The following is a 21,667-nucleotide window of genomic DNA, read 5'->3' as shown; positions in this document are numbered from 1 at the left end:
GAATGTCACTCGGGAGCAATGGAGGGCCACAGGTTGACACTGCCGTTAATGTTTTCCTGTTGATGTTGACTTGTGTCATTAAAATTAAGAAAGTTGAGCTGCTTTAACTTGTAGCATGTAATAAGTATTTTGGGGCCAAAATACTTGCATGTTTTCTACTTAAACTATATACTGGGTAGGTACTGGCCATCGATGTTTACAAATGGGTCCGGGTACAAAAAAGGTTGAGAACCACTGACTTACATGCTTATCTTCAGCCTCCAACTTTTAGGTATAAAAATCTTCCACCAAACTCCTACTTAACGCTCTGTAACACCAGCCATTTTTAAGCACACCCACCCTTCGAAGTACTGATGGAGAAGAGCTCTTCAGGCCAAGTATCTTAAGCCTAAAGTTCAGCAACTAAGCCAGACAGGCACCTACCTAACCATGGTTTAATATTCACAGGGGCTGAGCCAAAGCAGTTGCCACTACCCTCTAGTGAGCTTTCTACATGCCCAGCACTTTGGAAAACCAGGCCACTTTTATACCGGGTTATGAACCTCATCTCTAGACACCTAGGTTTGACATCACTGGCATCATTCTTCAGCCATTGCTCGCTTTCAGCTTTATAAACCATCACATGACAGCTTCTTCCTGCCATTCTTGCTCCTGCACCGCAGTGCTTCATTTCCCGTTCATCTCAGAGCACCAGTGAGATCCACAGCAGACGGGACACATCCTTCCATCAGTCCATTTTCTATGAACTGAGTGGTACAAGCACCATGGAAGGTCCCCCCATCCTTTTACATATTCACCCCTTGATTACAGGTCAACCTCAGCTGTAGCACAAGATTTTCTCAGGGCAAGTCTGCAAGGGAGTAGGGCCACCATGGGGAGACCAAGCCCTGCCTCCATGCAGTTTGGATGTGGACCCTTGGCAAGAAGGAAGTGTGCTATGAAGGAATGACTCTCCATTGGCTAGCAACAGTGGATACCACTCCTGGCCTTGTCTGGAGTGAGTGTTGTAGCTCACTCAAGAAGTCCACCTTCACGTTTTCTAGTTGCATTCAAGGACCCAGGGCAGGGAGGGGGACCATTCCCTCTCCCACTCCAGCAATTTAAAGAGAAAAATTCCACAAACGTGTACTACAAGAACTCTAGTTTTTTTCCTCCTGTCAAGTAGCCAACTGACTTCCTCCAGGCTGAGCACATGTGGTGGAGAGGGGGGTAGTAGTTGACTACGAGTCTCTTTTACAAAATAAATTGGTTAATAACCTGCTAATTAAAACCTGGTAGGAACATAAATTCAAATGACCGTTAATGCTGCCGTCATTCTGGGTTTGTTAGTCTTTCCATGCTAAACTCTCTCTGTGGGCTAAATTAGTCAAAACTCAGCCATAAAGATGCAAGGCTGAGCTACAACTCTAGAGATAAAACAAAAATAGCCTAGAGCCTTAATCTGCATGGAGAGAGATTTGGAAAGGTGCAAATGAGAGACATACTGAAAGTCTCCTCCTTGGGTGCTGATTGCACTTCTACCATAAAATGGAGATTTTTATTAGCTAATTGTGCATAATATGTTGAAATTGCTTCTGAGATAGCAGAATTAAAAGACTGAGGATGAAAACCCAGTTACTACAGGGAAAATAAAATGCCTATTTTTCCTACTTTTGTTTTAACCATATGAATTTAACAGGCTAAATCCATCCTTCATGTGGCTCCAGTGAACCAATGTCTACACAGCTGTAAGCAACCACATGAACACAATAGGCTTCAGTGACAGACTGCAGCAAGGCAGTAAATACAAGGAGCTATTATGGTCTACCAGGCAAAAACTTGCATGGTAATGCAGACATAAGCCACATTCAAAGTTGTATTAAAGGCAAGATAAAACAAAGGAGTCTAGATATGCATTTATCCCCTGGAGACTGGAATGATTCAGCTGTATCTTTTTTCTTTAAAATAAAGGAAATGAAATACCAAATTTAACCTTAGATAGCAAGTTTAATGCAAAATAACCAAAGCAATTGGCTACACACTGCATGGGATCTTCTCTCTGTTATGTAGCTCACCCTGCATTTGCCTCTTTCTTAGCCCTATAGAAAGGCAGATGATGCATAAAGACTTGTCCAACAGTTCATAGATTTCATAGATTTCATAGACATTAGGGATGGAAGGGACCTCGGGAGATCATCAAGTCCAGCCCCCGGCTCCAGGGGCAGGAAGTCAGCTGGGGTCATAGGATCCCAGCAAGATAAGCATCCAATTTACTCTTGAAGGTGTTCAATGTAGGTGCTTGAACCACCTCCGCTGGCAGACTGTTCCAGCCCTTGGGGGCTCGGACAGTAAAGAAATTCTTCCTTATGTCCAGCCTGAAACGGTCTTGCAGGAGTTTGTGACCATTCGACCTCGTCATCCCTTGGGGCGCTCTGGTGAACAGATGTTCCCCCCAGATCCTGGTGGTCACCCCTGATAAACTTATAGGTGGCCATGGGATCAACCCAAGCCTGTGCTTTTCCCGGCTAAAGAGCCCCATGGCTATACCATTAGTCTAATAAATGATATCCCCAAAATCCTTGCCACTAGAAACTAGAGCTGAAATCTCCATATCACATACCTTTGAACAATTATTCAAGCCCTGAAGAGTCAAGTTGGGCCTTGGCTTCATCATGGAGTTCTACCAGCTTAGCCATGCTGGGTAGGGATGTGAACAGACTGCAGACCTTAGCTGATGTATCTCTACCAGCAAAGTTGTCTCCATTCAGTGGAGTTGGTGTGACTGGCAGTGAAAAAAAAAAAAAAAGACCGAACAAAACTCCAGCACAAGTTAGGATTTTGATTCTGACAGCTAGTGCACAGAAAAGCAAGTACAGGCAGTTGTCAACTTACAATGTTTCGAGTTACATTTTGCACTTACAACTTTCTAAATTGACACTGTTTCAAGTTTCTGATGTCAGTTTAGACTTTACAGAGCTTGATCCGATGCAACGCCACGTCAGCAAACAAGTTCGCTGGATCACCCGTCTCCCTGGAGAACATCTGTCCAAACTTCCTTGGACACTTTCTTTAAGAAAGCAGACGAAGCTCCAGAAAAACCTGCAGCCGAGACTCCTGAGAAGACTCCAGCAAGAGCCCTTCAAAATGTCCAACCAAGAGCCCTTGAAAAGTCCAGCAAAGTCACATCCAGGAAGTCCTTACAAATCAATATGATTGCTATTTACAATAAAAATACATTCATGTAGCTATATTATTCATCTATAATTGATTGAGTATAAAATTCTGGGTTATTTTTGGTGAAAATAGGGTATTGGGCCTTGTTTCAGGAACCAATCCCCATTTATAACATTGTTTCTTATGGGAAAAAAGGTTCCGAGTTACAACGGTTCGATTTAAGACAATTTTCAGGAACCAATTATGTCATAAGTCCAAGGACTGCCTGTACATTGAAATAGTTTAACCAAGTGGGCTATGTTCTGGGGAGAGGGGAAAATGTGCAGAAACATGGCAACTCAATGCTACTGATTTTTTTCAATAGAAGACTGTGCCCATGTACACTACATGCCAAGCCAATTGCTGCACTAGTTAAACTATGTTAGCGTAATGTTTTTGCGATACAATGCCTTTTCGCCGCCAGACATTCCTGTTTGATTCCTGCAGCGTGTTCAATGATCCAAACAGATCTGACACCCCAGAGCATTAAAAATATTGAAACTTTGCTCTATCCATGCGAAGTACGTGGGAGCAGCTGCCCTGTGTAGGGGACAGTTCTCCTTGCTCCTTCCAACGGTGGCAGCGGGGTGTGACGTCATGCTTCTTGGCTTAAAGGATGCTGTTTCTGGAAACATGATGCTTCTGGAAATTATGCTTCACCGGTGGGGTGTGCAAGAGTGAGATGGCATTATTAACACCAGTGACAAGGAAAATATGCCGCAATGGTGCAAGCTTTAAAAAGTTCCATTTCATGTGCCACTGGAGAGTTATACACCAGGGCACAGAGCCCTCTGCTTACATCAGAGCCAGGAAACCAGCCAGTGAAACAACTTTCGGCACACAAAACATTTTTGCCTGGCTGCCGCAATGGCCGAAGCTGAAATCCCTGGCATTCTCCTATCCCTTGTTACCAACACAATCACAGTCTTGCAGGCAACCCTAGAAACTATGAAACTATGAAACTCCCTCCTTACACTTGCTTCTCCCACAAGCCCCAGGAACGTCAATGCACCTCACAAAAGGTATTGCCACAACCCAGTTGCAATGAACAGGAACTCTTTGCAACACTGAAGATCCTGGGGATGTCACATCTGAAACACTGATCTCTAGACTGTCAACTCCCTGGGGTCTGGGATTGTGATCATGCATGTTTTAGATAGTGCCAGGCACAGCATTGAAGGTACATAATTAAGAATATGGTGGCCTCAAGGGCCTCAGGCAGGGAGTTGGACAATATGGGTGCTTGTACAGGTGATGGGGGTTTAATCCTCCAGGGTTTCATTCTGTGCCCCCTAAATTGAAATGGTAAGTTTTCTTTTTTCCATCACTGCGTACACATCAGTGGTCATAAACCACAGCACAGCTCCAAAGTGCAACACACCCTCCGGCATGTGTTCAGCCTCGTGGCTGGTCTTTGAAGCTCTCCTCAGTCTTTGTGAGAAAGAAAAATGGTTTTGCAGCCAATGCTTTTCATTACTGTTAGGAGTAGCCCTGCAGGCTCTCTCCTTCTAAGCAAATGAGGCCAAACCTGGAGCAGATACTTACATACTTACCTAGCTGTGGCTCCCATACTCATGCTTCAGTGTACTCTACAGGCTGCCTCTTGAACAGGCAGTAGGGTAGCTGCATCAGGGCAGCATGGGAATAAGCTAATGGCACTGTCGAGCAGTGCTCATTAACCCTCCCACAGCACCACACGGAAGCAGCTACACCACTTCTGGCTCAGGAGATAGCCTGGATGGGGCAGCTTGGCCTCTTTGAGGGCACCCATGCGAGCATCATAGGTTTGCAGTCTGCACGTGGCTTCAAGTCTCCCTATGGCCATTGTAACAGGCTCCCAACTGAAACCCTGTTACTGGAGAGAGTCCGGCAGCTGGAGGTGATTACGGCCGGCGGGTGGAGAGATGCCCCATGCTCACCGACAAACAGTGGGACCCAGCACCGGGGTACATGAAGGCAGAAGAGGCCTGAGGGAGATGCCTTCGGGCACCATGGGAGAAGAGGGTGCCGCTACAGACCCTCACCGAGGAGGATCAGAAAGAGGATCCCAGGTGACGGGCCAACGCGGACCCAGTAACACCCGAGCCCCAGGACTGGTAACTCTGCCATGCCATTTACTCAAAGCTCCCGGCAGCTGCGGTGAGTCAGAGGCGGAGGAGTCCCAGCACGGGAAAAGCCACGGCTCCGTGCCGGGACGCGGAGAAGTAACTCGGGAACCAGTGGGGTGGAGGCCACCTGCCCAGACCCTGAAGAGACAGGGATCCAGCACCCTGAACCTGAAACCACAAAGGGGAGTGGGGCGAAGAGACAGAAATGTCCAGATTCCCCACGCTGGCATCGGGTCTGACAGGGGAAGCAGGCGTCACCCTAACAAGCCACTAATAAGATAGTTAGTGGTGGGATATTGAGACGCGGCGTTGTACTTACCGGCTGAGATCCTCCTCTTCGGAGGGCAAGGGACCACAGGGACGATTTTGACAGTCGGCTCCCTCTCCGAGTTTACCTGTAAAATAAAGATCAATAAAGCACCTACATGGCGAAGTCCAATCCAGCGTGATCCTTCCAAGGGTACTGACCAGTGTAACATCTCTTTCCTCCCTATTTATTTAATAAGATCAAAGTCGTGGCAGGAGAGGACCGGGGGATTGAGGCAGTAACCCACACAGACACGCTAACAGCCACCGTAGCTGATAACACCATGCCCGCTGGGAGCAGAATGCTTGGCTGCCCATTGCAAGGGGAGTAACTACATAAACAAGGCTCAGGCAAAAAAAAAAAACAATTAGGGTGCAGAGACTTCAGTTTTTATTGACACACTGCAGCAGTATCTCAGGGCCAACCTGGTTTAGAAAGTGTTACACTGGGTACTGTACAAATCAAAAAGCATGTCCCTACACACTTGCAATGCTTTGTGATGCCCACAAGAAGTGATCTTGAAAATAATTATATTAAGAAAAACTCAGGTATTTCCAAGGGCAACCTGTTTCCAAGGCTGTGACCACTCCAGGGTTTACCAAAGTAACAGCACACAGCTGCTGTACTTGATTTGGGAGTTTCAAGTGTCTTTATGACCCTCCTATGCCACCACAGGAGGACCACACAATCTATCCCAGTGATAGAGGAAATGAAAGACACTATGAAGTTCAGTGCTGACAAATGCAAGGTGCTACAGCTTGGGAGGAATCGTCAAAAATACAAATACAAAATGGGTGACACCTGGCTGGATGGCAGCACTATGGAAAAGGATCTAGGAGTCCTGGCAGATCACAGATTCAATACAAAATTACATTCAGTGTAATGTAGCTGCACAAAAGGCAAATGCAGTTTTGGGATGCAGCAGTAGAAGCATTATGTGCAAGACACAGGAGCTGATACTCGGCACTGGTTAGGTGTCAACTACATGGCTGCAGTTCTGGATTCCACAATTTTAAAAGGACATGAGGAAATTATAGGGGGTCCAGAGGCAGGTGACAAAAATGATAAGGGGCTTGGAAAACAAATCACATGAGGAGAGGCTGAAGGAACTGGGCATGTTCAGCTTGCAAAAAAGCCGCTAAAGAGGGGCATGCTTGCAGTCTTCAAATGTTTGAAGAGCTTCCATAAAGTGGAAAAGCGCCTTTTCTCTCTTGCTGCAGAGAGGAGGATGTGGACCAATGGCTTGAGGTTATTGCAAAGTAGGTTTATACTGGATATCAGAGAAAACTCCTTCACCATTAGAATAGTGAGGCGGTGGAATAGACTGCCAAGGCAGGTTGTTCAGTCTCCATCACAGGAAGTGTTCAAGAGGAGGTGAGACAGGCATTGGGCGGGGATGAATTAGGCATAGCTACGCCTATGTTCTACGATGGGTATTTTCCATGCTTCTAAGGTTTGCTGGTTGCCACATGGGGTTGGGAAGGAATTTTTCCCTCCTGTTGCTATATATAATGACCAGGAGCTTTTTTTGCCTTCCTTAGAAGCATTGGATGTTGGCTGGGATGTGCCAATACTGCAACTAGGACCAAAACCCAGAGGTTCATAGTTAGAGGGTCTTGCCCCTCTACCCAGGGTCAAACCATTCACCATATCTTCCAATCAGGAAGGAATTTTACCCCATGGTAAAGAATGGGGGGGCAGGGTTGCCTTCTTCTGTAGCAGAGGCATAGCCCTCTCAGGCTAATTTTAACAGCCCTTACAGCATGAAGACGTTGGTCACCGTTGTCCCCCTCCTTTACCTGTGGGAGGTTAGAGTATTATGGCTTGTGGCTGTATGACAGGGTTGCCAGCGTAGCTTTAGCAGCAGGTTAGACAGGATTTGCTTGGGATGGTTTGGACAGGGATGATCCTGCCTTAGGCAGGGAGTTGGACAACACAGGTGCTTGTACACCTGATGGGGGTTTAATCCTCCAGGGTTTTATTCTGTGTCCCCTGTGGTGGGCCAGTAGGGGGCGCTCCTGCGTTGAGCCGCCCACCTCCCTGCGCCCGACCACCTTCCAGGCTCCGAATGCCTCCCTAGGGGCACCTTATATCCGGCTGACCCCCTTCCCGGAGCACACTCGCTAGCCTGGGGGTAACGTAGCTGCCACCACCCCAAGAATGGACTCACTCTCGGCCCTGTGTCCTTGGGGAAACACAGGCCTAATGTCCTACAGGTACTCGACCCAGTACAGGCACTTGGGGCACTTCCCCAAGTCCGGGGGCAAAACGTATAGTCTCCCTTAGTCCGCAGACCTAAGGGGTCTCTTAGGCATAATTTAGACCCACCCCTCAATAAGTCTCCCACACCAGTCACAAAGGAGGACTTTATTGATTACCGGGGTAGGGTGAAAATAGGGTACAAGATTGAGCAATATCTTAGAAATCCTAAAGAGCAAACAGTCTGGCTGAGGTAGCCTTTTGATCACGCACCTGAGTTACTGCCAGCTAGATATCTAATCAGATCTTGAGTAGCTTACTCACAACCATCTTCCACAGGCTGGTGAAGTTTCCCCTCTGGAGGCAGGCGGTTTCCAGCTCATGAGTTTTGGGGTGAGAGAGAGCCAGTTTCAGATGGCTGCTGCTCCACCTCCTGGGCAGTCCAAACTTATATAGTCCCGGTCACCTCATTCACCTGGTCCAGTGGAGGTCAGCTCCGGTTGGCTGTCCGCCAACCAATTTGAAATACATCACCAGTTACCGGGCAGACTCCAGCCCAGCAGGTAGATGCCCCTCACCCAGGTGGCTGATGCCAGTCACGTCGGCAGAGGGAGCAGGTTCCCCCCTCCCTCAGCAATGCAGCCAGCTCAAGTTACCTAAAGAGACAGGCTGAGGTGTGACGACTCTGTGCTGGCCCATCTTGATCACATTGTCGCAGGGCAGAGATTTTGGGCAGAAACCAAGGTGGCTTTCTGCCACATCCCCTACATTGAAATGGCGGGTTTTATTTTTTCTGTCACTGTGTACACATCAGCAGTCTTAAATCTCATGAAGTGCTCTGAGCATTATTCACAATAAATTATGGTAGGGGGCGTCGTATAACAATCCACCCCGCTGATCTCCTCGTACTGAATTACAGCGGGGGGTGCCGTACACCACTAATCCGTGCTACAGACAGGTGATATCTCTATTTAATGAAGTGTCATTGTGTCCTTTCACGTTCATTCATTAATTTAATGTATTTTTACACATATATTTACACACATTCTTAATTTTTTTTTGGTATTTTTTACACAAATATTTTTTACATTTTTTATTCTTATTTTATTGTTATTCTTTTCATTCCTGTCTTACTTTTTATTCTTATGTTATTTTTTATTTTCCTATTTCGACATCATCAAGTAAACTTTATCTTGTGTTCACATCCACTTTTCTTTTTATTTCACTCAAGCACCCACCCCTACAAGCAGGGTGCCGCAATTCTCCTGTCACTTTATAATATGCAAACAAATCTGCACCCTGTGAATTTCTTATATATATCTTTGCATGCATATTGGAGTGCTGTGCTGTGCTAATTGGAACAGTGGTAATACGTTCCCTGCATTATCTCACAGGGGTCCCAAACCCCAGGCAGGGGATGGAAGGTCCGATCTGAGATGGTCCCCGTGTGCGGCAGCCACACAGCAGTGCCGAGCTGCACTTGGGATGGCTGGTGGGAGGAAGAAGGGAGCAAAGAGGTGGCAGCTGGGTGCGGGGTGTAGAGGAAACAAATGCCCAGTCCCTTAAGATGGGGCGGGGGTGAGGGAGCCTCACAGAAAGGGGAAGGGACATGTGCAGAGGGGACAGCCTCGGGAGCGCCCAAGGGGTGGCTTCTTCCCCTCCCCCCACCATTCCCCCACGCTGCCCCAGCCCGAGCAGTTCGTATGCAAGATGCAATGGGGTGTGAGCCTGGGGGCAGGCGGGGGGTGGTCTTTGAACCATGCCTTAGCAGGATGACCACTTCTAACCTTTGAAACCTTTCCTGCTGGTCTTATAGCAGAAGCAATGCTCTTCTATGCATATTGGACATCAAGTTAATGTGACCAGTGCTAGCAAATGCATTTTAATGTTCTTGACGCATTTCACCCCCCACCCCCACACACACAAAGCAAAAGAAAATCTTTAGACTTCAGCCCTCTCTGGCTCTTCCTCCTCCCCACCCACTGTCACCGCAGCCCACCCCCCACCCACCCACTAGAGACAATGTACTTCTGAGCCAGCCAGAAGTGTTGCAACACAATTTTTAATTTTCTTTATTGAAACACTCACCGGTAACCAGGCACCCTCACCACCTGCAGCAGCCAGAGCGTGGGCGGCCAAGCAATTCCACACAATGGCTCCCTGGCCAACGTTTGCATGCTGACCGTAGCGGGCACCATGCCCTGCCTGCCCACGTCTCTGTCTGCCTGCAGCCTCCCTCACTTCCTCAGACCGGGAGTCACTAAAAACCTCCCCCCAGTCCTGCAAATATTGTGGAGCACACGGGCTGCCACAATGAGCGGCATAATGTTTTCTGGCTCCACCTTGAGCCTGTAGTTCAGTGACTTCCACCGTGCTTCCAGACAGCCAAAGGCACATTCAGCACTCTTCCGGCATTTGCTGAGATAGTCGTTGACTACGGTCTTTTGGTGCTCAGCAACTTGTCTTCCGTATGGCCTCATGACCTCTGGAGGTCCTTTCCAGCCCTACTTCTCTATGGTTCTATGATAAGCCCATTTCTGAGGCCAGCGCAAGCCATACAAACTCCAGTTTCTGGTGGCAAACCACCTCACGCTGCTTCGAGTATGTAGCCCTTCATCTCCCTGTTGCCCGAGGTGCTCCCCATCTCATGTGCACACAGTTGTAGCCTGTGTGGTGCGCTGCAGTATTTTAAGTGAATGGAATGCACTTTATCAGCACTTTGAAACACTACAGCTTTATTAGAAGTGTCTGAAAATGTATTTGCCATTCCAGACTACACACAGATGTGCCTTAGTATAGGAGCTTGATGTTTTTCTTCTCCTCTTGTGACCCTGTGATGTCCAGAGAGGGCTCTCATTCTTCCTCATGCCACCAGATGCTGGAGAAATACTCCCCCCAAGGCAGCAGCTACAAAAAATGTGGCTGGCATTAAAGTGGCTTCCTTGCATTTTTATTTATTTATTTATTTATTTTACTCCTCTGAGGATTTTATACCAGTGCAACAAAGATGGCTTTATTTAAAACTGCCCTCCACGTCCCTCCCCCCCAGCCCCAGCAACCTTGCTACAATTCATAATCTTTGACAATTACAGCATATGAATGTACATTTATTTATAGGATTTTCTTTCTGAAGTGCAAAGCCAATGTGCTGTATGTAGCCGTGACACTACTGGTCAAGTGAAAAAGCTTAATGGCTTTCTATGGACACCTTGGCAGAGGGTCATTTGACATCTCTTTTGGGTCAACCCCGAACAGCAGATGAACAAAGCAGAGCTAGAACCTAGAAGCAGGTGCAGGAGGGTTAGATTGTCGCTTAACACAAAAGGGCCCATACAGTGAAGGTTATGAACAGAGAAGCAAAAATTCTTGCATCAGCTCAGTTGTTTCTAGCTAACCTTTTCCTTCCTGAAGGAAGAGACATGAAGCCACATCATCCAGCCCAGGGCGGGTCCCCACAAGTTCAGAAATTTGGCAGCAAGGGAGCAGTGGTGGCACTCATTGCCATGGTATTGGAAGTGGCTCTGGCAGCCAAGACGATTACTGCTCTCCTCATTCCCTTGCCATCAAATTTCTGGACCCCTGGGGAGCCCTACGGGCTGGATGACACCGCCTTGAACACTGGATTGTGCCAGCACATGAGGTTGCACTACAGCCAGATCTAAGGCTCGGGGCTAGGTCAGTGGGCCAGACAGCACCTGCAGACTGACCCGCGTGCCAACCCCAATGCTGGATCCAGCCTGTGGACCAACACCACTGTTGGATTAGACCTGCAGATTGGTCTCATGCCACTCATGCAGCCCTGTGGGGCCAGGATGTTGAGCACTACTGATCTAAACGAGTTGTCTTATTTACTGACTTCACAGGACCTTCTAATTATTCTGCAAAAGGAAGTGCAAGGAGCACCCAAGGCAACGGCTTACTTCAATGTGGGTCTCTTTTAGCTGACATTCATATTCGCTGATGTCTAGACTCTCCAGCGATGAAATGAAAGCGCCACTCCATAACTTTCATAACCTTCATGATGCTTGGCAGAGCATCCTTTTCCCTGCTAGGGTTTAAATTCTTAAAATGACGGCACCAATCATAACTGCAGAAATGATGTTCATGTTCATCATTTGAGTCATCTGCTGTCATCATAATAACCTCATTTTTCAATCTTATGCCCTACAAGCACTTTTCACAGATGACTTAGTGGTGATGCACTTTCATTTAGTGAGGACAAGATAACATAGGATCATAAGGTGATAGTGCCTCTTTACTCAGTACTGGTTAGGCCTCATCTAGAGTACTCAGTGCAGTTTTGGGCTCCACATTTTAAAAATTACGTGAAGACGTTAGAAGGGGGGTCCAAAGGCAGGTGACAAAAATGATAAAGGGATTGAAAGGCAAGTCATATGAGGAGAGGCCAAAAGGAAATAGGCATGTTCAGCTTGTGAAAAAGGCACTTAAGAGAGGACATGATAGCAGTCTTCCAATATCTGAAGGGCAATGTAGTTTAGATCGGATACCTGAAAATAAAAGTTCTTCACTGTTAGAAGAGTAAACCAGTGGAGCAGACGCTGAGGGAAGCTATGGAATCCATCGCTGGAGGTGTGAAGTTGGTCAAGCGAAGGTCAGGGATGATCTAAGTGTAGCTATACCTACCTTCGACTTTGGGTATTTCCCATGCTTCTGGGCCTTACTGGCTTCCACATGGGGCCGAGAAGGAAAGTTTTTTCCCTACTGCTGCTACATGGGTTTTGCTTTTCATTTCCTCAGAAGCATTGCATGTTGTCTGCAGCCAAGACTGGGGTTTTGTCTAGAGTGTGTCAGTGCTCCTGAAAAGGACTAAAACCTGGCTGGAGAAATTTTTCCTTGCACTCAGGGTCAGATCAATCACTATATTTGGGATCAGAAAGAAATGTTATCCCATGGTTAGATTGGTACAGATTTTGAGGGAGGCTGGGGGGATTGCTTTCCTCTGTAGCAGGAGGACATGGCCATTTTCCTTGGCTCTTTCAAGTGTATTTTCATAGTTTCATAGTTTCTAGGGTCGGAAGGGACCTGAGCAGATCATCTAGTCCGACCCCCCGCCATGGCAGGAAAGAGTACTGGGGTCAAACGACCCCAGCAAGGTGTTCATCTAACCTCCTCTTAAACACCCCCAGGGTAGGGCCTGCACCACTTCTCTTGGAAGCTGGTTCCAGACCCTAGTCGCCCTGACCGTGAAGTAGCGCCTCCTGATATCTAACTTAAACCTACCCTCTGCCAGCTTGTGACCGTTATTCCTGGTCACTCCTGGCGGTGCTCGGGGGAACAGGGACTCCCCCGATGCCTGCTGATCCCCCCTGACTAGTTTATAACAGGCCACGAGATCTCCCCTCAGCCTTCTCTTTTGGAGGCTGAACAGGTTCAGGTCCCGTAGCCTCTCCTCGTAGGGCCTGCCCTGCTGCCCCCTGATCATGCGAGTGGCCTCCTCTGGACCCTCTCCATGCTGTCCACATCCCTCCTGAAGTGCGGCGCCCAGAACTGGACGCAGTACTCCAGCTGCGGCCTGACCAATGCCGCATAGAGGGGGAGGATCACCTCCCTGGACCTGCTCGAGATGCATCTGTGGATGCATGACAAGGTGCGGTTGGCCTTCCTGACAGCCTCTCCACACTGCCGGCCCATGTTCACCTTGGAGTCAATGATGACCCCCAGATCCCTTTCCGCCTCCATGCTGACAAGAGGGGAGTTCCCCAGCCTGTAGGTATGGTGCCGGTTGTTCCACCCAAGGTGCATCACCTTGCGCTTGTCTGTGTTGAAACCCATCCTATTCTCATCCGCCCACCCTTGTAACCTGTCTAGGTCTGATCGTAGCCTGTTGCATCCTTCCAATGTGCCTACGTCCTCCCACATCTTAGTGTCATCAGCAAATCTGAACAGGGTGCTTTTTACCCCCTTGTCCAAGTCACTGATGAAGATGAAGATGGGCTTTAAACTAGGCTCGTCGGGGGGAGGGGAAGATGAGGGTGGGGGAGGCTGTGGACCACCAAACCAGGTGGCACCCACAAGGACAGCCCAGCCTGAAGAAAGAGAGCTTTGGGAACGTGAAAGGCAGGGGGTGGACAGCAATACGGCACAGGTAAGGAACGGGAAGGTTAGGGGCAAAAAGCCCTTTAGGACTTGGAGCGAGGGGGTAGCAAAAGCACCAGTCACAGGGCTCAAGTGCCTATATACTAATGCTAGGAGCATGGGGAACAAGCAGGATGAACTAGCGCTCCTGGTTGCACTAAACGACTACGACTTAGTGGGGCTGACGGAAACCTGGTGGGATCCATCCCACGACTGGGCGGTACATATTGAGGGCTATAGATTGTACAGAAAGGACAGAGTGGGGAAAAAGGGGGGGAGGGGTTGCGCTCTATGTTAAGGAGCAATATACATCAACCCTCATCAAGACAGAATCAAAGGATGAGGAAGTAGAAGGACTGTGGGTTAGGCTACATGGGGGGCAAGGAGAAAAGGATTTGGTGGTAGGGGTCTGCTACAGACCCCCACATCAAGGGGAAGAAATAGATTTGGGGCTCCTGAGGCAACTCTCGGAGACCATAAAAGCTAAAGAGGCGGTGGTCATGGGGGACCTAAACTACCCGGACATCTGCTGGGAGACACAGACAGCATAGTCCCACCGCTCACGCAGGTTTCTAACCTGTGTACAGGACCTCCACCTGACGCAGGAGGTACATGGTCCCACTAGGGGGAATGCCTTACTGGATCTGGTATTGGCAACAGGGGATGACATAGTAGGGGACCTACAGATCGGTAGCCATCTGGGGGACAGTGATCACCTAAAAGTACAATTCAACATAAGGCGTCGAGTGGGTAAGGTAACCAGTAGGGTGAACGTGCTGGACTTTAGGAAAGCTGATTTCAGCAAACTCAGGCGATTAGTGAAGGATGCACTGCAGAGTAGTAGTTTTGAAACGATGGGAGCCCAAGAAGGGTGGCTGTGCCTTAAGGAAGCTATCCTTCTCGCACAAAGCGAGACGATCCCCGTGCGAGGTAAAAGAGGGAAAGGGGCCAGGAGGCTTCCCTGGCTGACCAGAGAAATCCTGGGGAGACTAAGGGCCAAAAGGGGAGCACATAAAAAGTGGAAACAGGGAGAGATCACCAAAGAGGAATATACCTCTTCTGCTCGTGCTTGTAGGGAGGCAGTTAGACAGGCCAAAGCTACCACGGAGCTGAGGATGGCAACCCAAGTAAAAGACAATAAGAAATTGTTTTTTAGATATATAGGGAGTAAAAGGAAGGCCCAGGGAGGAATAGGACCCCTGCTAAATGGGCAGAAACAATTGGTGACGGACAGAGGGGACAAGGCTGAACTCCTCAACAAGTTCTTCGCCTCAGTGTTCCTAAGCGAGAGGCACGACAAGTCTCTCACTGGGAGTGTAGGGAGGCAGCAGCAAGGCACCAGACTTCCATGCGTGGACCCTGAGGTGGTGCAGGGTCACTTGGAGGAACTGGATGCCTTTAAGTCGGCAGGCCCGGATGAGCTCCATCCGAGGGTACTGAAGGCACTGGCCGACATCATTGCAGAGCCACTGGCGGGAATATTTGAACGCTCGTGGCGCACGGGTCAAGTCCCGGAGGACTGGAAAAGGGCCAATGTGGTTCCCATTTTCAAGAAGGGGAGGAAGGAGGACCCGGGTAACTATAGGCCAGTCAGTCTCACCTCCATCCTTGGCAAAATCTTTGAGAAAATCATCAAGGCTCACATTTGTGAGAGCCCGGCAGGACAAATTATGCTGAGGGGAAACCAGCACGGGTTCGTGGCAGGTAGATCGTGCCTGACCAATCTAGTCTCTTTTTATGACCAGGTCACAAAACGCCTCGACACAGGAGGAGGGGTGGATGTCGTATACTTGGACTTCAGGAAGGCCTTTGACACGGTATCCCACCCCATACTGGTGAACAAGTTAAGGGGCTGTGACTTGGATGACTGCACAGTCCGGTGGGTGGAGAATTGGCTGGAGGGTCGCACCCAGAGAGTTGTGGTGGATGGGTCGGTTTCGACCTGGAAGAGTGTGGGCAGTGGGGTCCCGCAGGGCTCGGTGCTTGGACCGATACTCTTTAATGTCTTCATCAGCGACTTGGACGAGGGGGTGAAATGTACTCTGTCCAAGTTTGCAGATGACACTAAGCTATGGGGCGAAGTGGACACACCGGAGGGCAGGGAACAGCTGCAAGCAGACCTGGACAGGTTAGACAAGTGGGCAGAAAACAACAGAATGCAGTTCAACAAGGAGAAATGCAAAGTGCTGCATCTAGGGAGGAAAAATGTCCAGCACACCTACAGCCTAGGAAATGACCTGCTGGGTGGCACGGAAGTGGAAAGGGATCTTGGAGTCCTAGTGGACTCCAAGATGAACATGAGTCGGCAGTGTGATGAAACCATCAGAAAAGCCAATGGCACTTTATCGTGCATCAGCAGATGCATGACAAATAAGTCCAAGGAGGTGATACTTCCCCTCTATCGGGCGCTGGTCAGACCGCAGCTGGAGTACTGCGTGCAATTCTGGGCGCCGCACTTCACGAAGGATGCGGATAACCTGGAGAGGATCCAGAGAAGGGCCACTCGTATGGTTAAGGGCCTGCAGGCCAAGCCCTATGAGGAGAGATTAGAGAAACTGGACCTTTTCAGCCTCCGCAAGAGAAGGTTGAGAGGCGACCTGGTGGCTGCCTATAAGTTCATCAGGGGGGCACAGAAGGGAATTGGTGAGTATTTATTCACCAAGGCGCCCCTGGGGGTTACAAGAAATAATGGCCACAAGCTGGAGGAGAGCAGATTTAGATTAGATATTAGGAGGAACTTCTTCACAGTTCGAGTGGCCAAGCTCTGGAACGGGCTCCCAAGGGAGGTGGTGCTCTCCCCTACCCTGGGGGTATTCAAGAGAAGGTTGGATGTGTATCTAGCTGGGGTAATGTAGGCCCAGCACTCTTTCCTGCTTATGCAGGGGGTCGGACTCGATGATCTATTGAGGTCCCTTCCGACCCTAGCATCTATGAATCTATGAATCTATGAATCTATGTTGAACAGTGCGGGCCCAAGGACCAAGCCCTGCGGGACCCCACTGCCCACGTCCTTCCAGGTTGAGAAGGACCCATCCACTACCACCCTCTGGGTGCGGCCCTCCAGCCAGTTGGCGACCCATTTGACTGTGTGGGTGTCGACACCACAGACCCCCAGTTTCTTAATGAGAACGGGGTGAGAGACAGTGTCAAAAGCCTTCTGGAAGTCCAGGAAGACTATGTCCACTGCTACCCCTGCATCTAATGATCTGGTGATCTGATCGTAAAAGGCCACCAGGTTGGTCTGACAGGACCTTCCACTGATGAACCCATGTTGGTTGCCCCTAAGCATGTAGTCCCCTGCTGGCCCCTCCTGGATGTGTGCCAGCATAATTTTCTCGAACAGCTTGCCTAGGATCGAGGTGAGACTAACTGGCCTATAGTTTCCCGGGTCCTCCTTCCTGCCTTTTTTTAAGATGGGGATCATGTTGGCCCTCTTCCAGTCCTCCGGTACCTCTCCAGAGCACCACAAGTGCTCATAAAGCCGTGCCAGGGGACTTGCAATGAGCTCGGCCAGTTCCTTTAGAACTCTAGGGTGGAGACCATCCGGGCCGGCTGACTTGAACACGTCCAGCCCCTTCAGAAGCTCCCTAACTAAATCCTCGCTAACCCGTGGTCCAGGTGTGCCTTCCCCGGGGCCCGAGGGGGGCCCAGCAGGGAGGTGGCTGTTCTGGTCCCTACTTAGGAAGAGGGAGGCAAAGAAATCGTTAAACATGTTAGCTTTGCCGTCTGGTGTGACGACCAAGTTTCCCATCGCGTCCTGCAAGGGCCCCACATTACCCAGGACCTTCTTTTTACCCCCTACATATTTAAAAAAGGACTTCTTATTGTCCTTAATCTGGGAAGCTAGCCCCAGTTCCATCTCTGCCTTGGCCTTCCTAAGTACCTCCCTACATCCCCAAGCAACTACTGAATAGTCCTTCCTGGTGATGACCCCTTCTTTCCATTGGGTATAAGCCTCCTTTTCAGCAAGGAGACATTCCCGGATGCTTTTGGTAAGCCACAGAGGCTTGTGTGCTCTCCTGCTCCCTTTGATCCTTGTTGGGATTACCTTCCTTTGGGCTTGGAGGATCGTCTCCTTAAGGAGTGACCACTCTCCATGGACACCTGGCTCCCCTCCCCTCCAGGACCTCAGCGCTTCTCCAACTATCCTCCTTAGCTCGTTGAAGTCTGCCCTCCTAAAATCTAGGGCCGCTGCCTTACTGCATGCCTTTGCCACCTTGCACTGGATGGGGACTTCCAGCAGGCGATGATCGCTGTCGCCCAGGTATTTTAACAACCCTCACAGCAGTAGCAGTCATTGTCTCTCTGTAGTTGGTTAGGTTGTAGGTCTCACGGTTGTATCACGTTAACTGTGTAATTTTGCTAATAGGATAATCAATGGATTTGTATAGAATGGTTTGGATAGGAATGATCCTGCCTTAGGTAGGGGGTTGGATTAGATGATGTCTGGAGGTCCCTTCCAGCCCTATTTTCCTACGATCTTAAAAACCATAAAAAAGTAGGGCTGGAAGGGACCACACAAGGTCATCTAGTCCAACCCACTGCTCAAGGCAGGATCATCCGTCCCAACCAAGCATCTGTCCAACCTGCTCTCGATAGCTTCCAAGCATGGAGAATCCACAGTTTCTCTAGGCAGTCTGTTTCAATGCTTAGCAACCATCATAGTCAGAAAGTTCCTCCTAAGCTCTGTCCAAACTTCTTCTGCTGTATCTTGAAGCCATTGCTCTTAGACCCGTCCCCTCCAGCCACAGAGAAAAGCCCATCTCCATCCTCTCTATAATCACCCCTCAAGTATTTGAAGGCTTATCAAATCCCCCCACCTCAGTCTTCTCTTCTCTAGACTAAATAATGTTAGCTCCTTCAGCTTTTCCTCCTAAGTCTTGCTTCCCAGGCCCCTAGTAATTTTTGTCACTCTGTGCTGAACTCGGTCCAATCTGTCCACATCCTTCTTGAAGTGTGGGGCCCAAAACTGGACACATTACTTCAGGTGAGGCATCACCAGTACCATACGATGTGAAGGGTCCATTCCTTTATGTCTAATATGAAAACTCTTAACTAAGAACTCTGCACCAAACACTTTACTCATCCCATGTAACACTCTACTCTTAAGGTAGTCCTATTAAAAAAAATCAGTGGCATTGGTTACACAGTAAGATCCTAACTATTCAAGTTAAATATGGGTATTGCTATCTGGCCCTACAGAGCTCAGATCTAACCTTGGAAATGTGGTCACCTCTAGCCATGTGTCCCATACAATCACTTATTAATACGTAAATAGCTGAGTGTACCTTATGCAATATGGAAATAAATGCAAAACCCTAGAACTTTTGGCTCAAAGATGATACCTTTTATTAGACCAACTAAGACCAACTAATTAGACCAACTAAAACTCTTAGTTGGTCTAATATAAGGTATCATCTCTGAACCGAAGAGTTCTAGCGTTTTGCATGTCTTTTAGTCTCAGACCAGCATGCCTACTAGCTACATCCCTTATGCAGTACAGCATGAGAGGACATGCCCGGTCACCTAGCATTCAAATGACAAGTACTGAAATAAGCACCACAGTATAGGCTGATCCAATAAAAGGAAGACACTCATTCCTGTACAGAACATCTGCAGAAGACCCCCTAAGCAGTTTAACCCTTCAGACCAGACACAACTGCTGTTTAAGCCAACAGAAATCTTTCCATCAACTTCAGTAGCGCTGCATGAGGCCTGACATGAATTTCATCCAAAATGACTGTTCTTTGATCTGATAAACCAGTTTTCCCTCTGCTCCCTCTTAAGCCGTTTTGCACGAACTCAGGCTCAGAACCAAGCCTCCATTTTGGAAGTTAAAGCATACAGCGGCAAGTCAAGATATAAGATCAATTGGAAGCAACAGTTCTGACAAAAAAAACATTCATTCTATTGCCATTGGCAGTAGCTTTAAATGATCAGCTGGGCTGTGCCTGGCCAAAAGGTACATTCCTATTCAATAAAAGTGCTGAGTTATACCCCTCTTAGTTTCTAAACTGGGAGTTTTATAAATCTTCTGATGATTATTTTCTCCCCCTCCCCTACAAAAACAACACTTCATCTTGGAGCACTGGTGGCAGCTCAAACTAACACAGAATTGGAAATGAAGACCAAAACATCTCTCCCGCCAAAGGATGGATGGGGAAAAAACAAGCCATAATAACTATGGAAACCAAAATACCAAAACCTTCTTTACCAGGAAAATGGTTCATAATTAGCAAGGCTTCAAATGCCTCTGAGGAGGGTCAAATGAAGCAATAATTCTGTGGCTCCAAGAACACAAAGAAAGTGCCAAGGCCAAAGGGATTAGGAGAGGAGGCGGGTCAAGAAGAAGATGGGTCAACCACCATCTTTGAAGCATTCCCCAGTATGAAAAAAGTAGGGCAACTTGTGATCCCAGTTTTACTTTCCAAGGCTGCCTGGATTATCTGCATTGTCTCTACTCTTAGCAAGCACTGCTCAGATGCACATTTCCTATGGTGCAGCATTTCTTTGCTAAGAAGACAACTTGGGTGAATTTACACAAAACTTAATTTCTCCTAAACCACCACCAATAGTTTCATAGTTGGTAGCTGCATTTAAAAGACACTGGATGCTGGGGTCAAACAATCCCGGCTTATCCATCGCAACATTTGGTTGCATGCTGTGGGCATAGAGGAAATACTTTGAATATAATGCTACATGTAGGCACTATGGGAGCCTAGCATAAGGGTTGGGCAAAAGCTGATCTTTAAATGGATAGTGTACTGTGTGCAGCGTGTTTATGAGAGAGAGAAACCACAGAAGCCTGCAGTGCACTTGGAACAATACTCAGACAGGCCTAGGATCCGGTAGATTTAACTTTCTAGTTTTATTTGGTATGTGGATACAACCCCCCTATGCCAACTGGAGAATGAAGCACGCTATGGAAATGAGTATCTGAAACACAGTGATAGGATTTAATCCTTCTGGCAACACATTACAGAAGCTTTCAACTCCAACCCAGGCCCTACAGCTTCATTTGAGAAATTATTTATCATGGTTTGGTTTATAGAGATTTGGGTTTTTTTATAAGTTTCATATTGGCTAATAACGGCCTAGGGTTCATGTGTTCCTGGGCTTGACAGATTCCACATTTATGAGGTTGAAAGCTTGACTCCTGGAAAAGATTTTCAGTCTGGAGCCATGCAGTCTGGCTGACCTATAATTTTGCAATAAGAGTCATGACAGGGAACACGTCAGGCTGGAATATCACTGGACCTTGAGTTCATAGTTCAGCATGAGGCCGGGGGTAAAGGGTTTATGCCACTCGGAAAGGGATGGCATCACACATGCTCCAGTGGGTCACATGCTGCTGGGAAGATGGCACGACCTGTTTAAAGTGACATTTCTCAGAAGTAAAAAATGCCATAAGGGGGAAAACACATTGTTTTACCAAATTCTACTATCATCTCCAGTAAGAGTGATAAAGCTCTTCTGTAATGCGTGCCTTTTCCTACGCTGGAAATATTGGCAATGGGCACCAACCACCTCTCGGACAGTCAGAAGTACTCAGGAATTCCTAAATAAGCCTCTTCAGGGGTGGACTGCTACGAACCAACCAGCATTTCTTCCGACAATATAATGCTTCTAAATTATGATTCATTGGCTGAACATACTATCTGGAGGAGTTTTTCCCAAAACCCGTTTGAACTTGCTTGCTGCAAATTCTCTCTCTCTCTCTCTCCCTCGATCATGCTGTTGAATTGCTCTCCATCTTAAGATGATT

General features: G+C 48.1%; 1 long non-coding RNA gene across 2 annotated transcripts in view; it reads right to left on the bottom strand.

Moving 5' to 3' along the window:
* Positions 1–2,073: 2,073 nt before the first annotated feature.
* LOC149872332 (uncharacterized) overlaps positions 2,074–21,667 on the bottom strand; it is a 54,525-nt gene continuing 34,931 nt past the window's right edge. The window contains exons 5-6 of one of the 2 annotated variants that reach the window (XR_016440615.1): positions 5,620–5,695; positions 2,074–2,761 (exon numbers count right to left, since the gene is read on the bottom strand). This is a non-coding gene — a long non-coding RNA (uncharacterized LOC149872332). Of the gene's footprint in view, positions 2,762–2,814; positions 3,847–5,619; positions 5,696–21,667 lie in introns of those variants that run through there. The other variant, XR_016440614.1, reaches the window with a different exon arrangement.

The sequence above is a fragment of the Crocodylus siamensis genome, chromosome 2, assembly GCF_052110815.1.
Source record: "Crocodylus siamensis isolate JL-2025a chromosome 2, ASM5211081v1, whole genome shotgun sequence".
Taxonomy (NCBI): domain Eukaryota; kingdom Metazoa; phylum Chordata; order Crocodylia; family Crocodylidae; genus Crocodylus; species Crocodylus siamensis.
The sequence above is the reverse complement of the archived record's forward strand: the minus strand, read 5'-3'. Positions and strand labels throughout refer to the sequence as shown.